Here is a 17769-nt window from a genome sequence, read left to right as displayed (position 1 = left end):
AAAGCGTCTATATTACAGTGATATCACGTCGAAAATCGTCTAGGACCGATACGGAAAAAGTTTCCTCTTAGCGGTGGGACTTAGAAAAATGTTCGTCCAACGTCCGACGGAGTAGTACATCCGTCCATTATTTGCTAATAACTCGGTAAATAATAGTAGTAGCGAGTTTGGTGTTATGATATATATTGTTAGAAACCGTCTATATTACAGTGATATCACGTCGAAACTCGCCTAGGACCGATACGGAAAAAGTTTCCTCTTAGCGGTGGGGCTTAGAAAAATGTTCGTCCAACGACCGATGGAGTAGTACATCCGTCCATTATTTGCTAATAACTCGGTAAATAATAGTAGTAGCGAGTTTGGGGTCATGATATATATTGTTAGAAAGCGTCTATATTACAGTGATATCACGTCGAAAATCGTCTAGGACCGATACGGAAAAAGTTTCCTTTTAGCGGTGGGACTTAGAAAAATTTTCGTCCAACGTCCGACGGAGTAGTACATCCGTCCATTATTTGCTAATAACTCGGTAAATAATAGTAGTAGCGAGTTTGGTGTTATGATATATATTGTTAGAAACGGTCTATATTACAGTGATATCACGTCGAAAATCGTCTAGGACCGATACGGAAAAAGTTTCCTCTTAGCGGTGGGACTTAGTAAAATTTCCAGAGTTTTGTCGACGGAGTAGTACATCCGTCCATTATTTGCTAATAACTCGGTAAATAATAGTAGTAGCGAGTGTGGTGTTATGATATATATTGTTAGAAACCGTCTGTATTACAGTGATATCGGGTCGAAAATCGTCTAGGACCGATACGGAAAAAGTTTCCTCTTAGCGGTGGGACTTAGAAAAATGTTCGTCCAACGTCCGACGGAGTAGTACATCCGTCCATTATTTGCTAATAACTCGGTAAATAATAGTAGTAGCGAGTTTGGTGTTATGATATATATTGTTAGAAACCGTCTATATTACAGTGATATCACGTCGAAACTCGCCTAGGACCGATACGGAAAAAGTTTCCTCTTAGCGGTGGGGCTTAGAAAAATGTTCGTCCAACGACCGACGGAGTAGTACATCCGTCCATTATTTGCTAATAACTCGGTAAATAATAGTAGTAGCGAGTTTGGTGTTATGATATATATTGTTAGAAACGGTCTATATTACAGTGATATCACGTCGAAAATCGTCTAGGACCGATACGGAAAAAGTTTCCTCTTAGCGGTGGGACTTAGAAAAATTTCCAGAGTTTTGTCGACGGAGTAGTACATCCGTCCATTATTTGCTAATAACTCGGTAAATAATAGTAGTAGCGAGTGTGGTGTTATGATATATATTGTTAGAAACCGTCTGTATTACAGTGATATCGGGTCGAAAATCGTCTAGGACCGATACGGAAAAAGTTTCCTCTTAGCGGTGGGACTTAGAAAAATGTTCGTCCAACGTCCGACGGAGTAGTACATCCGTCCATTATTTGCTAATAACTCGGTAAATAATAGTAGTAGCGAGTTTGGTGTTATGATATATATTGTTAGAAACCGTCTATATTACAGTGATATCACGTCGAAACTCGCCTAGGACCGATACGGAAAAAGTTTCCTCTTAGCGGTGGGGCTTAGAAAAATGTTCGTCCAACGACCGACGGAGTAGTACATCCGTCCATTATTTGCTAATAACTCGGTAAATAATAGTAGTAGCGAGTTTGGGGTCATGATATATATTGTTAGAAAGCGTCTATATTACAGTGATATCACGTCGAAAATCGTCTAGGACCGATACGGAAAAAGTTTCCTTTTAGCGGTGGGACTTAGAAAAATTTTCGTCCAACGTCCGACGGAGTAGTACATCCGTCCATTATTTGCTAATAACTCGGTAAATAATAGTAGTAGCGAGTTTGGTGTTATGATATATATTGTTAGAAAGCGTCTATATTACAGTGATATCACGTCGAAAATCGTCTAGGACCGATACGGAAAAAGTTTCCTCTTAGCGGTGGGACTTAGAAAAATTTCCAGAGTTTTGTCGACGGAGTAGTACATCCGTCCATTATTTGCTAATAACTCGGTAAATAATAGTAGTAGCGAGTTTGGGGTCATGACATATATTGTTAGAAACCGTCTATATTACAGTGATATCACGTCGAAAATCGTCTAGGACCGATACGGAAAAAGTTTCCTCTTAGCGGTGGGACTTAGAAAAATTTCCAGAGTTTTGTCGACGGAGTAGTACATCCGTCCATTATTTGCTAATAACTGGGTAAATAATAGTAGTAGCGAGTTTGGTGTTATGATATATATTGTTAGAAACCGTCTGTATTACAGTGATATCGGGTCGAAAATCGTCTAAGAACGATACGGAAAAAGTTTCCTCTTAGCGGTGGGACTTAGAAAAATTTCCAGAGTTTTGTCGACGGAGTAGTACATCCGTCCATTATTTGCTAATAACTCGGTAAATAATAGTAGTAGCGAGTGTGGTGTTATGATATATATTGTTAGAAACCGTCTGTATTACAGTGATATCGGGTCGAAAATCGTCTAGGACCGATACGGAAAAAGTTTCCTCTTAGCGGTGGGACTTAGAAAAATGTTCGTCCAACGTCCGACGGAGTAGTACATCCGTCCATTATTTGCTAATAACTCGGTAAATAATAGTAGTAGCGAGTTTGGTGTCATGATATATATTGTTAGAAACCGTCTATATTACAGTGATATCACGTCGAAAATCGTCTAGGACCGATACGGAAAAAGTTTCCTCTTAACGGTGGGGCTTAGAAAAATGTTCGTCCAACGTCCGACGGAGTAGTACATCCGTCCATTATTTGCTAATAACTCGGTAAATAATAGTAGTAGCGAGTTTGGTGTCATGATATATATTGTTAGAAACCGTCTATATTACAGTGATATCACGTCGAAAATCGTCTAGGACCGATACGGAAAAAGTTTCCTCTTAGCTGTGGGACTTAGAAAAATTTCCAGAGTTTTGTTGACGGAGTAGTACATCCGTCCATTATTTGCTAATAACTGGGTAAATAATAGTAGTAGCGAGTTTGTTGTTATGATATATATTGTTAGAAACCGTCTATATTACAGTGATATCACGTCGAAAATCGTGTAGGACCGATACGGAAAAAGTTTCCTCTTAGCGGTGGGACTTAGAAAAATTTCCAGAGTTTTGTCGACGGAGTAGTACATCCGTCCATTATTTGCTAATGACTCGGTAAATAATAGTAGTAGCGAGTTTGGTGTTATGATATATATTGTTAGAAACCGTCTATATTACAGTGATATCACGTCAAAAATCGTCTAGGACCGATACGGAAAAAGTTTCCTCTTAGCGGTGGGGCTTAGAAAAATGTTCGTCCAACGACCGACGGAGTAGTACATCCGTCCATTATTAGCTAATAACTCGGTAAATAATAGTAGTAGCGAGTTTGGTGTTATGATATATATTGTTAGAAACCGTCTATATTACAGTGATATCACGTCGAAACTCGCCTAGGACCGATACGGAAAAAGTTTCCTCTTAGCGGTGGGACTTAGAAAAATTTCCAGAGTTTTGTCGGCGGAGTAGTACATCCGTCCATTATTTGCTAATAACTCGGTAAATAATAGTAGTAGCGAGTTTGGTGTTATGATATATATTGTTAGAAACCGTCTATATTACAGTGATGTCACGTCGAAAATCGTGTAGGACCGATACGGAAAAAGTTTCCTCTTAGCGGTGGGACTTAGAAAAATTTCCAGAGTTTTGTCGACGGAGTAGTACATCCGTCCATTATTTGCTAATAACTCGGTAAATAATAGTAGTAGCGAGTTTGGTGTTATGATATATATTGTTAGAAACCGTCTATATTACAGTGATATCACGTCGAAAATCGTCTAGGACCGATACGGAAAAAGTTTCCTCTTAGCGGTGGGGCTTAGAAAAGTGTTCGTACAACGTCCAACGGAGTAGTACATCCGTCCATTATTAGCTAATAACTCGGTAAATAATAGTAGTAGCGAGTTTGGTGTTATGATATATATTGTTAGAAACCGTCTATATTACAGTGATATCACGTCAAAAATCGTCTAGGACCGATACGGAAAAGTTTCCTCTTAGCGGTGGGACTTAGAAAAATTTCCAGAGTTTTGTCGACGGAGTAGTACATCCGTCCATTATTTGCTAATAACTCGGTAAATAATAGTAGTAGCGAGTTTGGTGTTATGATATATATTGTTAGAAACCGTCTATATTACAGTGATATCACGTCGAAAATCGTCTAGGACCGATACGGAAAAAGTTTCCTCTTAGCGGTGGGACTTAGAAAAATTTTCGTCCAATGTCCGACGGAGTAGTACATCCGTCCATTATTTGCTAATAACTCGGTAAATAATAGTAGTAGCGAGTTTGGTGTCATGATATATATTGTTAGAAACCGTCTATATTACAGTGATATCACGTCGAAACTCGCCTAGGACCGATACGGAAAAAGTTTCCTCTTAGCGGTGGGACTTAGAAAAATTTCCAGAGTTTTGTCGACGGAGTAGTACATCCGTCCATTATTTGCTAATAACTGGGTAAATAATAGTAGTAGCGAGATTGGTGTTATGATATATATTGTTAGAAACCGTCTATATTACAGTGATATCACGTCGAAACTCGCCTAGGACCGATACGGAAAAAGTTTCCTCTTAGCGGTGGGACTTAGAAAAATTTCCAGAGTTTTGTCGGCGGAGTAGTACATCCGTCCATTATTTGCTAATAACTCGGTAAATAATAGTAGTAGCGAGTTTGGTGTTATGATATATATTGTTAGAAACCGTCTATATTACAGTGATGTCACGTCGAAAATCGTGTAGGACCGATACGGAAAAAGTTTCCTCTTAGCGGTGGGACTTAGAAAAATTTCCAGAGTTTTGTCGACGGAGTAGTACATCCGTCCATTATTTGCTAATAACTCGGTAAATAATAGTAGTAGCGAGTTTGGTGTTATGATATATATTGTTAGAAACCGTCTATATTACAGTGATATCACGTCGAAAATCGTCTAGGACCGATACGGAAAAAGTTTCCTCTTAGCGGTGGGGCTTAGAAAAGTGTTCGTACAACGTCCAACGGAGTAGTACATCCGTCCATTATTAGCTAATAACTCGGTAAATAATAGTAGTAGCGAGTTTGGTGTTATGATATATATTGTTAGAAACCGTCTATATTACAGTGATATCACGTCAAAAATCGTCTAGGACCGATACGGAAAAGTTTCCTCTTAGCGGTGGGACTTAGAAAAATTTCCAGAGTTTTGTCGACGGAGTAGTACATCCGTCCATTATTTGCTAATAACTCGGTAAATAATAGTAGTAGCGAGTTTGGTGTTATGATATATATTGTTAGAAACCGTCTATATTACAGTGATATCACGTCGAAAATCGTCTAGGACCGATACGGAAAAAGTTTCCTCTTAGCGGTGGGACTTAGAAAAATTTTCGTCCAATGTCCGACGGAGTAGTACATCCGTCCATTATTTGCTAATAACTCGGTAAATAATAGTAGTAGCGAGTTTGGTGTCATGATATATATTGTTAGAAACCGTCTATATTACAGTGATATCACGTCGAAACTCGCCTAGGACCGATACGGAAAAAGTTTCCTCTTAGCGGTGGGACTTAGAAAAATTTCCAGAGTTTTGTCGGCGGAGTAGTACATCCGTCCATTATTTGCTAATAACTCGGTAAATAATAGTAGTAGCGAGTTTGGTGTTATGATATATATTGTTAGAAACCGTCTATATTACAGTGATGTCACGTCGAAAATCGTGTAGGACCGATACGGAAAAAGTTTCCTCTTAGCGGTGGGACTTAGAAAAATTTCCAGAGTTTTGTCGACGGAGTAGTACATCCGTCCATTATTTGCTAATAACTCGGTAAATAATAGTAGTAGCGAGTTTGGTGTTATGATATATATTGTTAGAAACCGTCTATATTACAGTGATATCACGTCGAAAATCGTCTAGGACCGATACGGAAAAAGTTTCCTCTTAGCGGTGGGGCTTAGAAAAGTGTTCGTACAACGTCCGACGGAGTAGTACATCCGTCCATTATTAGCTAATAACTCGGTAAATAATAGTAGTAGCGAGTTTGGTGTTATGATATATATTGTTAGAAACCGTCTATATTACAGTGATATCACGTCAAAAATCGTCTAGGACCGATACGGAAAAGTTTCCTCTTAGCGGTGGGACTTAGAAAAATTTCCAGAGTTTTGTCGACGGAGTAGTACATCCGTCCATTATTTGCTAATAACTCGGTAAATAATAGTAGTAGCGAGTTTGGTGTTATGATATATATTGTTAGAAACCGTCTATATTACAGTGATATCACGTCGAAAATCGTCTAGGACCGATACGGAAAAAGTTTCCTCTTAGCGGTGGGACTTAGAAAAATTTTCGTCCAATGTCCGACGGAGTAGTACATTCGTCCATTATTTGCTAATAACTCGGTAAATAATAGTAGTAGCGAGTTTGGTGTCATGATATATATTGTTAGAAACCGTCTATATTACAGTGATATCACGTCGAAAATCGTCTAGGACCGATACGGAAAAAGTTTCCTCTTAGGGGTGGGGCTTAGAAAAGTGTTCGTACAACGTCCGACGGAGTAGTACATCCGTCCATTATTAGCTAATAACTCGGTAAATAATAGTAGTAGCGAGTTTGGTGTTATGATATATATTGTTAGAAACCGTCTATATTACAGTGATATCACGTCAAAAATCGTCTAGGACCGATACGGAAAAGTTTCCTCTTAGCGGTGGGACTTAGAAAAATTTCCAGAGTTTTGTCGACGGAGTAGTACATCCGTCCATTATTTGCTAATAACTCGGTAAATAATAGTAGTAGCGAGTTTGGTGTTATGATATATATTGTTAGAAACCGTCTATATTACAGTGATGTCACGTCGAAAATCGTGTAGGACCGATACGGAAAAAGTTTCCTCTTAGCGGTGGGGCTTAGAAAAGTGTTCGTACAACGTCCAACGGAGTAGTACATCCGTCCATTATTAGCTAATAACTCGGTAAATAATAGTAGTAGCGAGTTTGGTGTTATGATATATATTGTTAGAAACCGTCTATATTACAGTGATATCACGTCGAAAATCGTCTAGGACCGATACGGAAAAAGTTTCCTCTTAGCGGTGGGGCTTAGAAAAGTGTTCGTACAACGTCCGACGGAGTAGTACATCCGTCCATTATTAGCTAATAACTCGGTAAATAATAGTAGTAGCGAGTTTGGTGTTATGATATATATTGTTAGAAACCGTCTATATTACAGTGATATCACGTCAAAAATCGTCTAGGACCGATACGGAAAAGTTTCCTCTTAGCGGTGGGACTTAGAAAAATTTCCAGAGTTTTGTCGACGGAGTAGTACATCCGTCCATTATTTGCTAATAACTCGGTAAATAATAGTAGTAGCGAGTTTGGTGTTATGATATATATTGTTAGAAACCGTCTATATTACAGTGATATCACGTCGAAAATCGTCTAGGACCGATACGGAAAACGTTTCCTCTTAGCGGTGGGACTTAGAAAAATTTTCGTCCAATGTCCGACGGAGTAGTACATTCGTCCATTATTTGCTAATAACTCGGTAAATAATAGTAGTAGCGAGTTTGGTGTCATGATATATATTGTTAGAAACCGTCTATATTACAGTGATATCACGTCGAAAATCGTCTAGGACCGATACGGAAAAAGTTTCCTCTTAGGGGTGGGGCTTAGAAAAGTGTTCGTACAACGTCCGACGGAGTAGTACATCCGTCCATTATTAGCTAATAACTCGGTAAATAATAGTAGTAGCGAGTTTGGTGTTATGATATATATTGTTAGAAACCGTCTATATTACAGTGATATCACGTCAAAAATCGTCTAGGACCGATACGGAAAAGTTTCCTCTTAGCGGTGGGACTTAGAAAAATTTCCAGAGTTTTGTCGACGGAGTAGTACATCCGTCCATTATTTGCTAATAACTCGGTAAATAATAGTAGTAGCGAGTTTGGTGTTATGATATATATTGTTAGAAACCGTCTATATTACAGTGATGTCACGTCGAAAATCGTGTAGGACCGATACGGAAAAAGTTTCCTCTTAGCGGTGGGGCTTAGAAAAGTGTTCGTACAACGTCCAACGGAGTAGTACATCCGTCCATTATTAGCTAATAACTCGGTAAATAATAGTAGTAGCGAGTTTGGTGTTATGATATATATTGTTAGAAACCGTCTATATTACAGTGATATCACGTCGAAAATCGTCTAGGACCGATACGGAAAAAGTTTCCTCTTAGCGGTGGGGCTTAGAAAAGTGTTCGTACAACGTCCGACGGAGTAGTACATCCGTCCATTATTAGCTAATAACTCGGTAAATAATAGTAGTAGCGAGTTTGGTGTTATGATATATATTGTTAGAAACCGTCTATATTACAGTGATATCACGTCAAAAATCGTCTAGGACCGATACGGAAAAGTTTCCTCTTAGCGGTGGGACTTAGAAAAATTTCCAGAGTTTTGTCGACGGAGTAGTACATCCGTCCATTATTTGCTAATAACTCGGTAAATAATAGTAGTAGCGAGTTTGGTGTTATGATATATATTGTTAGAAACCGTCTATATTACAGTGATATCACGTCGAAAATCGTCTAGGACCGATACGGAAAACGTTTCCTCTTAGCGGTGGGACTTAGAAAAATTTTCGTCCAATGTCCGACGGAGTAGTACATTCGTCCATTATTTGCTAATAACTCGGTAAATAATAGTAGTAGCGAGTTTGGTGTCATGATATATATTGTTAGAAACCGTCTATATTACAGTGATATCACGTCGAAAATCGTCTAGGACCGATACGGAAAAAGTTTCCTCTTAGGGGTGGGGCTTAGAAAAGTGTTCGTACAACGTCCGACGGAGTAGTACATCCGTCCATTATTAGCTAATAACTCGGTAAATAATAGTAGTAGCGAGTTTGGTGTTATGATATATATTGTTAGAAACCGTCTATATTACAGTGATATCACGTCAAAAATCGTCTAGGACCGATACGGAAAAGTTTCCTCTTAGCGGTGGGACTTAGAAAAATTTCCAGAGTTTTGTCGACGGAGTAGTACATCCGTCCATTATTTGCTAATAACTCGGTAAATAATAGTAGTAGCGAGTTTGTTGTTATGTTATATATTGTTAGAAACCGTCTATATTACAGTGATATCACGTCGAAAATCGTCTAGGACCGATACGGAAAAAGTTTCCTCTCAGCGGTGGGACTTAGAAAAGTTTTCGTCCAACGTCCGACGGAGTAGTACATCCGTCCATTATTTGCTAATAACTCGGTAAATAATAGTAGTAGCGAGTTTGGGGTCATGATATATATTGTTAGAAACCGTCCATATAACAGTGATATCACGTCGAAAATCGTCTAGGACCGATACGGAAAAAGTTTCCTCTTAGCGGTGGGACTTAGAAAAATTTCCAGAGTTTTGTCGACGGAGTAGTACATCCGTCCATTATTTGCTAATAACTCGGTAAATAATAGTAGTAGCGAGTTTGGTGTCATGATATATATTGTTAGAAACCGTCTATATTACAGTGATATCACGTCGAAAATCGTCTAGGACCGATACGGAAAAAGTTTCCTCTTAGCGGTTGGACTTAGAAAAATTTTCGTCCAACGTCCGACGGAGTAGTACATCCGTCCATTATTTGTTAATAACTCGGTAAATAATAGTAGTAGCGAGTTTGGGGTCATGATATATATTGTTAGAAACCGTCTATATTACAGTGATATCACGTCGAAAATCGTCTAGGACCGATACGGAAAAAGTTTCCTCTTAGCGGTGGGACTTAGAAAAGTTTTCGTCCAACGTCCGACGGAGTAGTACATCCGTCCATTATTTGCTAATAACTGGGTAAATAATAGTAGTAGCGAGTTTGTTGTTATGTTATATATTGTTAGAAACCGTCTATATTACAGTGATATCACGTCGAAAATCGTCTAGGACCGATACGGAAAAAGTTTCCTCTTAGCGGTGGGACTTAGAAAAATTTTCGTCCAATGTCCGACGGAGTAGTACATCCGTCCATTATTTGCTAATAACTCGGTAAATAATAGTAGTAGCGAGTTTGGTGTCATGATATATATTGTTAGAAACCGTCTATATTACAGTGATATCGCGTCGAAAATCGTCTAGGACCGATACGGAAAAAGTTTCCTCTTAGGGGTGGGGCTTAGAAAAATTTTCGTCCAACGTCCGACGGAGTAGTACATCCGTCCATTATTTGCTAATAACTCGGTAAATAATAGTAGTAGCGAGTTTGGGGTCATGATATATATTGTTAGAAGCCGTCTATATTACAGTGATATCACGTCGAAAATCGTCTAGGACCGATACGGAAAAAGTTTCCTCTTAGCGGTGGGACTTAGAAAAATTTCCAGAGTTTTGTCGGCGGAGTAGTACATCCGTCCATTATTTGCTAATAACTCGGTAAATAATAGTAGTAGCGAGTTTGGTGTTATGATATATATTGTTAGAAACCGTCTATATTACAGTGATGTCACGTCGAAAATCGTGTAGGACCGATACGGAAAAAGTTTCCTCTTAGCGGTGGGACTTAGAAAAATTTCCAGAGTTTTGTCGACGGAGTAGTACATCCGTCCATTATTTGCTAATAACTCGGTAAATAATAGTAGTAGCGAGTTTGGTGTTATGATATATATTGTTAGAAACCGTCTATATTACAGTGATATCACGTCGAAAATCGTCTAGGACCGATACGGAAAAAGTTTCCTCTTAGCGGTGGGGCTTAGAAAAGTGTTCGTACAACGTCCGACGGAGTAGTACATCCGTCCATTATTAGCTAATAACTCGGTAAATAATAGTAGTAGCGAGTTTGGTGTTATGATATATATTGTTAGAAACCGTCTATATTACAGTGATATCACGTCAAAAATCGTCTAGGACCGATACGGAAAAGTTTCCTCTTAGCGGTGGGACTTAGAAAAATTTCCAGAGTTTTGTCGACGGAGTAGTACATCCGTCCATTATTTGCTAATAACTCGGTAAATAATAGTAGTAGCGAGTTTGGTGTTATGATATATATTGTTAGAAACCGTCTATATTACAGTGATATCACGTCGAAAATCGTCTAGGACCGATACGGAAAAAGTTTCCTCTTAGCGGTGGGACTTAGAAAAATTTTCGTCCAATGTCCGACGGAGTAGTACATTCGTCCATTATTTGCTAATAACTCGGTAAATAATAGTAGTAGCGAGTTTGGTGTCATGATATATATTGTTAGAAACCGTCTATATTACAGTGATATCACGTCGAAAATCGTCTAGGACCGATACGGAAAAAGTTTCCTCTTAGGGGTGGGGCTTAGAAAAGTGTTCGTACAACGTCCGACGGAGTAGTACATCCGTCCATTATTAGCTAATAACTCGGTAAATAATAGTAGTAGCGAGTTTGGTGTTATGATATATATTGTTAGAAACCGTCTATATTACAGTGATATCACGTCAAAAATCGTCTAGGACCGATACGGAAAAGTTTCCTCTTAGCGGTGGGACTTAGAAAAATTTCCAGAGTTTTGTCGACGGAGTAGTACATCCGTCCATTATTTGCTAATAACTCGGTAAATAATAGTAGTAGCGAGTTTGTTGTTATGTTATATATTGTTAGAAACCGTCTATATTACAGTGATATCACGTCGAAAATCGTCTAGGACCGATACGGAAAAAGTTTCCTCTTAGCGGTGGGACTTAGAAAAGTTTTCGTCCAACGTCCGACGGAGTAGTACATCCGTCCATTATTTGCTAATAACTCGGTAAATAATAGTAGTAGCGAGTTTGGGGTCATGATATATATTGTTAGAAACCGTCCATATAACAGTGATATCACGTCGAAAATCGTCTAGGACCGATACGGAAAAAGTTTCCTCTTAGCGGTGGGACTTAGAAAAATTTTCGTCCAACGTCCGACGGAGTAGTACATCCGTCCATTATTTGCTAATAACTCGGTAAATAATAGTAGTAGCGAGTTTGTTGTTATGTTATATATTGTTAGAAACCGTCTATATTACAGTGATACCACGTCGAAAATCGTCTAGGACCGATACGGAAAAAGTTTCCTCTTAGCGGTGGGACTTAGAAAAGTTTTCGTCCAACGTCCGACGGAGTAGTACATCCGTCCATTATTTGCTAATAACTCGGTAAATAATAGTAGTAGCGAGTTTGGGGTCATGATATATATTGTTAGAAACCGTCCATATAACAGTGATATCACGTCGAAAATCGTCTAGGACCGATACGGAAAAAGTTTCCTCTTAGCGGTGGGACTTAGAAAAATTACCAGAGTTTTGTCGACGGAGTAGTACATCCGTCCATTATTTGCTAATAACTCGGTAAATAATAGTAGTAGCGAGTTTGGTGTCATGATATATATTGTTAGAAACCGTCTATATTACAGTGATATCACGTCGAAAATCGTCTAGCACCGATACGGAAAAAGTTTCCTCTTAGCGGTGGGACTTTGAAAAATTTTCGTACAACGTCCGACGGAGTAGTACATCCGTCCATTATTTGCTAATAACTCGGTAAATAATAGTAGTAGCGAGTTTGGGGTCATGATATATATTGTTAGAAGCCGTCTATATTACAGTGATATCACGTCGAAAATCGTCTAGGACCGATACGGAAAAAGTTTCCTCTTAGCGGTGGGACTTAGAAAAATTTCCAGAGTTTTGTCGGCGGAGTAGTACATCCGTCCATTATTTGCTAATAACTCGGTAAATAATAGTAGTAGCGAGTTTGGTGTTATGATATATATTGTTAGAAACCGTCTATATTACAGTGATGTCACGTCGAAAATCGTGTAGGACCGATACGGAAAAAGTTTCCTCTTAGCGGTGGGACTTAGAAAAATTTCCAGAGTTTTGTCGACGGAGTAGTACATCCGTCCATTATTTGCTAATAACTCGGTAAATAATAGTAGTAGCGAGTTTGGTGTTATGATATATATTGTTAGAAACCGTCTATATTACAGTGATATCACGTCGAAAATCGTCTAGGACCGATACGGAAAAAGTTTCCTCTTAGCGGTGGGGCTTAGAAAAGTGTTCGTACAACGTCCGACGGAGTAGTACATCCGTCCATTATTAGCTAATAACTCGGTAAATAATAGTAGTAGCGAGTTTGGTGTTATGATATATATTGTTAGAAACCGTCTATATTACAGTGATATCACGTCAAAAATCGTCTAGGACCGATACGGAAAAGTTTCCTCTTAGCGGTGGGACTTAGAAAAATTTCCAGAGTTTTGTCGACGGAGTAGTACATCCGTCCATTATTTGCTAATAACTCGGTAAATAATAGTAGTAGCGAGTTTGGTGTTATGATATATATTGTTAGAAACCGTCTATATTACAGTGATATCACGTCGAAAATCGTCTAGGACCGATACGGAAAAAGTTTCCTCTTAGCGGTGGGACTTAGAAAAATTTTCGTCCAATGTCCGACGGAGTAGTACATTCGTCCATTATTTGCTAATAACTCGGTAAATAATAGTAGTAGCGAGTTTGGTGTCATGATATATATTGTTAGAAACCGTCTATATTACAGTGATATCACGTCGAAAATCGTCTAGGACCGATACGGAAAAAGTTTCCTCTTAGGGGTGGGGCTTAGAAAAGTGTTCGTACAACGTCCGACGGAGTAGTACATCCGTCCATTATTAGCTAATAACTCGGTAAATAATAGTAGTAGCGAGTTTGGTGTTATGATATATATTGTTAGAAACCGTCTATATTACAGTGATATCACGTCAAAAATCGTCTAGGACCGATACGGAAAAGTTTCCTCTTAGCGGTGGGACTTAGAAAAATTTCCAGAGTTTTGTCGACGGAGTAGTACATCCGTCCATTATTTGCTAATAACTCGGTAAATAATAGTAGTAGCGAGTTTGTTGTTATGTTATATATTGTTAGAAACCGTCTATATTACAGTGATATCACGTCGAAAATCGTCTAGGACCGATACGGAAAAAGTTTCCTCTTAGCGGTGGGACTTAGAAAAGTTTTCGTCCAACGTCCGACGGAGTAGTACATCCGTCCATTATTTGCTAATAACTCGGTAAATAATAGTAGTAGCGAGTTTGGGGTCATGATATATATTGTTAGAAACCGTCCATATAACAGTGATATCACGTCGAAAATCGTCTAGGACCGATACGGAAAAAGTTTCCTCTTAGCGGTGGGACTTAGAAAAATTTTCGTCCAACGTCCGACGGAGTAGTACATCCGTCCATTATTTGCTAATAACTCGGTAAATAATAGTAGTAGCGAGTTTGTTGTTATGTTATATATTGTTAGAAACCGTCTATATTACAGTGATACCACGTCGAAAATCGTCTAGGACCGATACGGAAAAAGTTTCCTCTTAGCGGTGGGACTTAGAAAAGTTTTCGTCCAACGTCCGACGGAGTAGTACATCCGTCCATTATTTGCTAATAACTCGGTAAATAATAGTAGTAGCGAGTTTGGGGTCATGATATATATTGTTAGAAACCGTCCATATAACAGTGATATCACGTCGAAAATCGTCTAGGACCGATACGGAAAAAGTTTCCTCTTAGCGGTGGGACTTAGAAAAATTACCAGAGTTTTGTCGACGGAGTAGTACATCCGTCCATTATTTGCTAATAACTCGGTAAATAATAGTAGTAGCGAGTTTGGTGTCATGATATATATTGTTAGAAACCGTCTATATTACAGTGATATCACGTCGAAAATCGTCTAGCACCGATACGGAAAAAGTTTCCTCTTAGCGGTGGGACTTTGAAAAATTTTCGTACAACGTCCGACGGAGTAGTACATCCGTCCATTATTAGCTAATAACTCGGTAAATAATAGTAGTAGCGAGTTTGGTGTTATGATATATATTGTTAGAAACCGTCTATATTACAGTGATATCACGTCAAAAATCGTCTAGGACCGATACGGAAAAGTTTCCTCTTAGCGGTGGGACTTAGAAAAATTTCCAGAGTTTTGTCGACGGAGTAGTACATCCGTCCATTATTTGCTAATAACTCGGTAAATAATAGTAGTAGCGAGTTTGGTGTCATCATATATATTGTTAGAAACCGTCTATATTACAGTGATATCACGTCGAAAATCGTCTAGGACCGATACGGAAAAAGTTTCCTCTTAGCGGTTGGACTTAGAAAAATTTTCGTCCAACGTCCGACGGAGTAGTACATCCGTCCATTATTTGTTAATAACTCGGTAAATAATAGTAGTAGCGAGTTTGGGGTCATGATATATATTGTTAGAAACCGTCTATATTACAGTGATATCACGTCGAAAATCGTCTAGGACCGATACGGAAAAAGTTTCCTCTTAGCGGTGGGACTTAGAAAAATTTTCGTCCAACGTCCGACGGAGTAGTACATCCGTCCATTATTTGCTAATAACTCGGTAAATAATAGTAGTAGCGAGTTTGTTGTTATGTTATATATTGTTAGAAACCGTCTATATTACAGTGATACCACGTCGAAAATCGTCTAGGACCGATACGGAAAAAGTTTCCTCTTAGCGGTGGGACTTAGAAAAATTTCCAGAGTTTTGTTGACGGAGTAGTACATCCGTCCATTATTTGCTAATAACTGGGTAAATAATAGTAGTAGCGAGTTTGGGGTCATGATATATATTGTTAGAAACCGTCTATATTACAGTGATATCACGTCGAAAATCGTCTAGGACCGATACGGAAAAAGTTTCCTCTTAGGGGTGGGGCTTAGAAAAGTTTTCGTCCAACGTCCGACGGAGTAGTACATCCGTCCATTATTTGCTAATAACTGGGTAAATAATAGTAGTAGCGAGTTTGGTGTTATGATATATATTGTTAGAAACCGTCTATATTACAGTGATATCACGTCGAAACTCGCCTAGGACCGATACGGAAAAAGTTTCCTCTTAGGGGTGGGGCTTAGAAAAATTTTCGTCCAACGTCCGACGGAGTAGTACATCCGTCCATTATTTGCTAATAACTGGGTAAATAATAGTAGTAGCGAGTTTGGTGTTATGATATATATTGTTAGAAACCGTCTATATTACAGTGATATCACGTCGAAAATCGTCTAGGACCGATACGGAAAAAGTTTCCTCTTAGCGGTGGGGCTTAGAAAAGTGTTCGTACAACGACCGACGGAGTAGTACATCCGTCCATTATTTGCTAATAACTCGGTAAATAATAGTAGTAGCGAGTTTGGTGTTATGATATATATTGTTAGAAACCGTCTATATTACAGTGATATCACGTCGAAAATCGTCTAGGACCGATACGGAAAAAGTTTCCTCTTAGCGGTGGGACTTAGAAAAATTTCCAGAGTTTTGTCGACGGAGTAGTACATCCGTCCATTATTTGCTAATAACTCGGTAAATAATAGTAGTAGCGAGTTTGGTGTCATGATATATATTGTTAGAAACCGTCTATATTACAGTGATATCACGTCGAAAATCGTCTAGCACCGATACGGAAAAAGTTTCCTCTTAGCGGTGGGACTTTGAAAAATTTTCGTACAACGTCCGACGGAGTAGTACATCCGTCCATTATTAGCTAATAACTCGGTAAATAATAGTAGTAGCGAGTTTGGTGTTATGATATATATTGTTAGAAACCGTCTATATTACAGTGATATTACGTCAAAAATCGTCTAGGACCGATACGGAAAAGTTTCCTCTTAGCGGTGGGACTTAGAAAAATTTTCGTCCAACGTCCGACGGAGTAGTACATCCGTCCATTATTTGTTAATAACTCGGTAAATAATAGTAGTAGCGAGTTTGGGGTCATGATATATATTGTTAGAAACCGTCTATATTACAGTGATATCACGTCGAAAATCGTCTAGGACCGATACGGAAAAAGTTTCCTCTTAGCGGTGGGACTTAGAAAAATTTTCGTCCAACGTCCGACGGAGTAGTACATCCGTCCATTATTTGCTAATAACTCGGTAAATAATAGTAGTAGCGAGTTTGGGGTCATGATATATATTGTTAGAAACCGTCCATATAACAGTGATATCACGTCGAAAATCGTCTAGGACCGATACGGAAAAAGTTTCCTCTTAGCGGTGGGACTTAGAAAAATTACCAGAGTTTTGTCGACGGAGTAGTACATCCGTCCATTATTTGCTAATAACTCGGTAAATAATAGTAGTAGCGAGTTTGGTGTCATGATATATATTGTTAGAAACCGTCTATATTACAGTGATATCACGTCGAAACTCGCCTAGGACCGATACGGAAAAAGTTTCCTCTTAGGGGTGGGGCTTAGAAAAATTTTCGTCCAACGTCCGACGGAGTAGTACATCCGTCCATTATTTGCTAATAACTGGGTAAATAATAGTAGTAGCGAGTTTGGTGTTATGATATATATTGTTAGAAACCGTCTATATTACAGTGATATCACGTCGAAAATCGTCTAGGACCGATACGGAAAAAGTTTCCTCTTAGCGGTGGGACTTAGAAAAATTTCCAGAGTTTTGTCGACGGAGTAGTACATCCGTCCATTATTTGCTAATAACTGGGTAAATAATAGTAGTAGCGAGTTTGGTGTTATGATATATATTGTTAGAAACCGTCTATATTACAGTGATATCACGTCGAAACTCGCCTAGGACCGATACGGAAAAAGTTTCCTCTTAGGGGTGGGGCTTAGAAAAGTTTTCGTACAACGTCCGACGGAGTAGTACA

This window comes from Halictus rubicundus, unplaced genomic scaffold, assembly GCF_050948215.1.
Source record: "Halictus rubicundus isolate RS-2024b unplaced genomic scaffold, iyHalRubi1_principal scaffold0154, whole genome shotgun sequence".
NCBI classification, from domain to species: domain Eukaryota; kingdom Metazoa; phylum Arthropoda; class Insecta; order Hymenoptera; family Halictidae; genus Halictus; species Halictus rubicundus.
Note: the sequence above shows the minus strand (reverse complement) of the source record.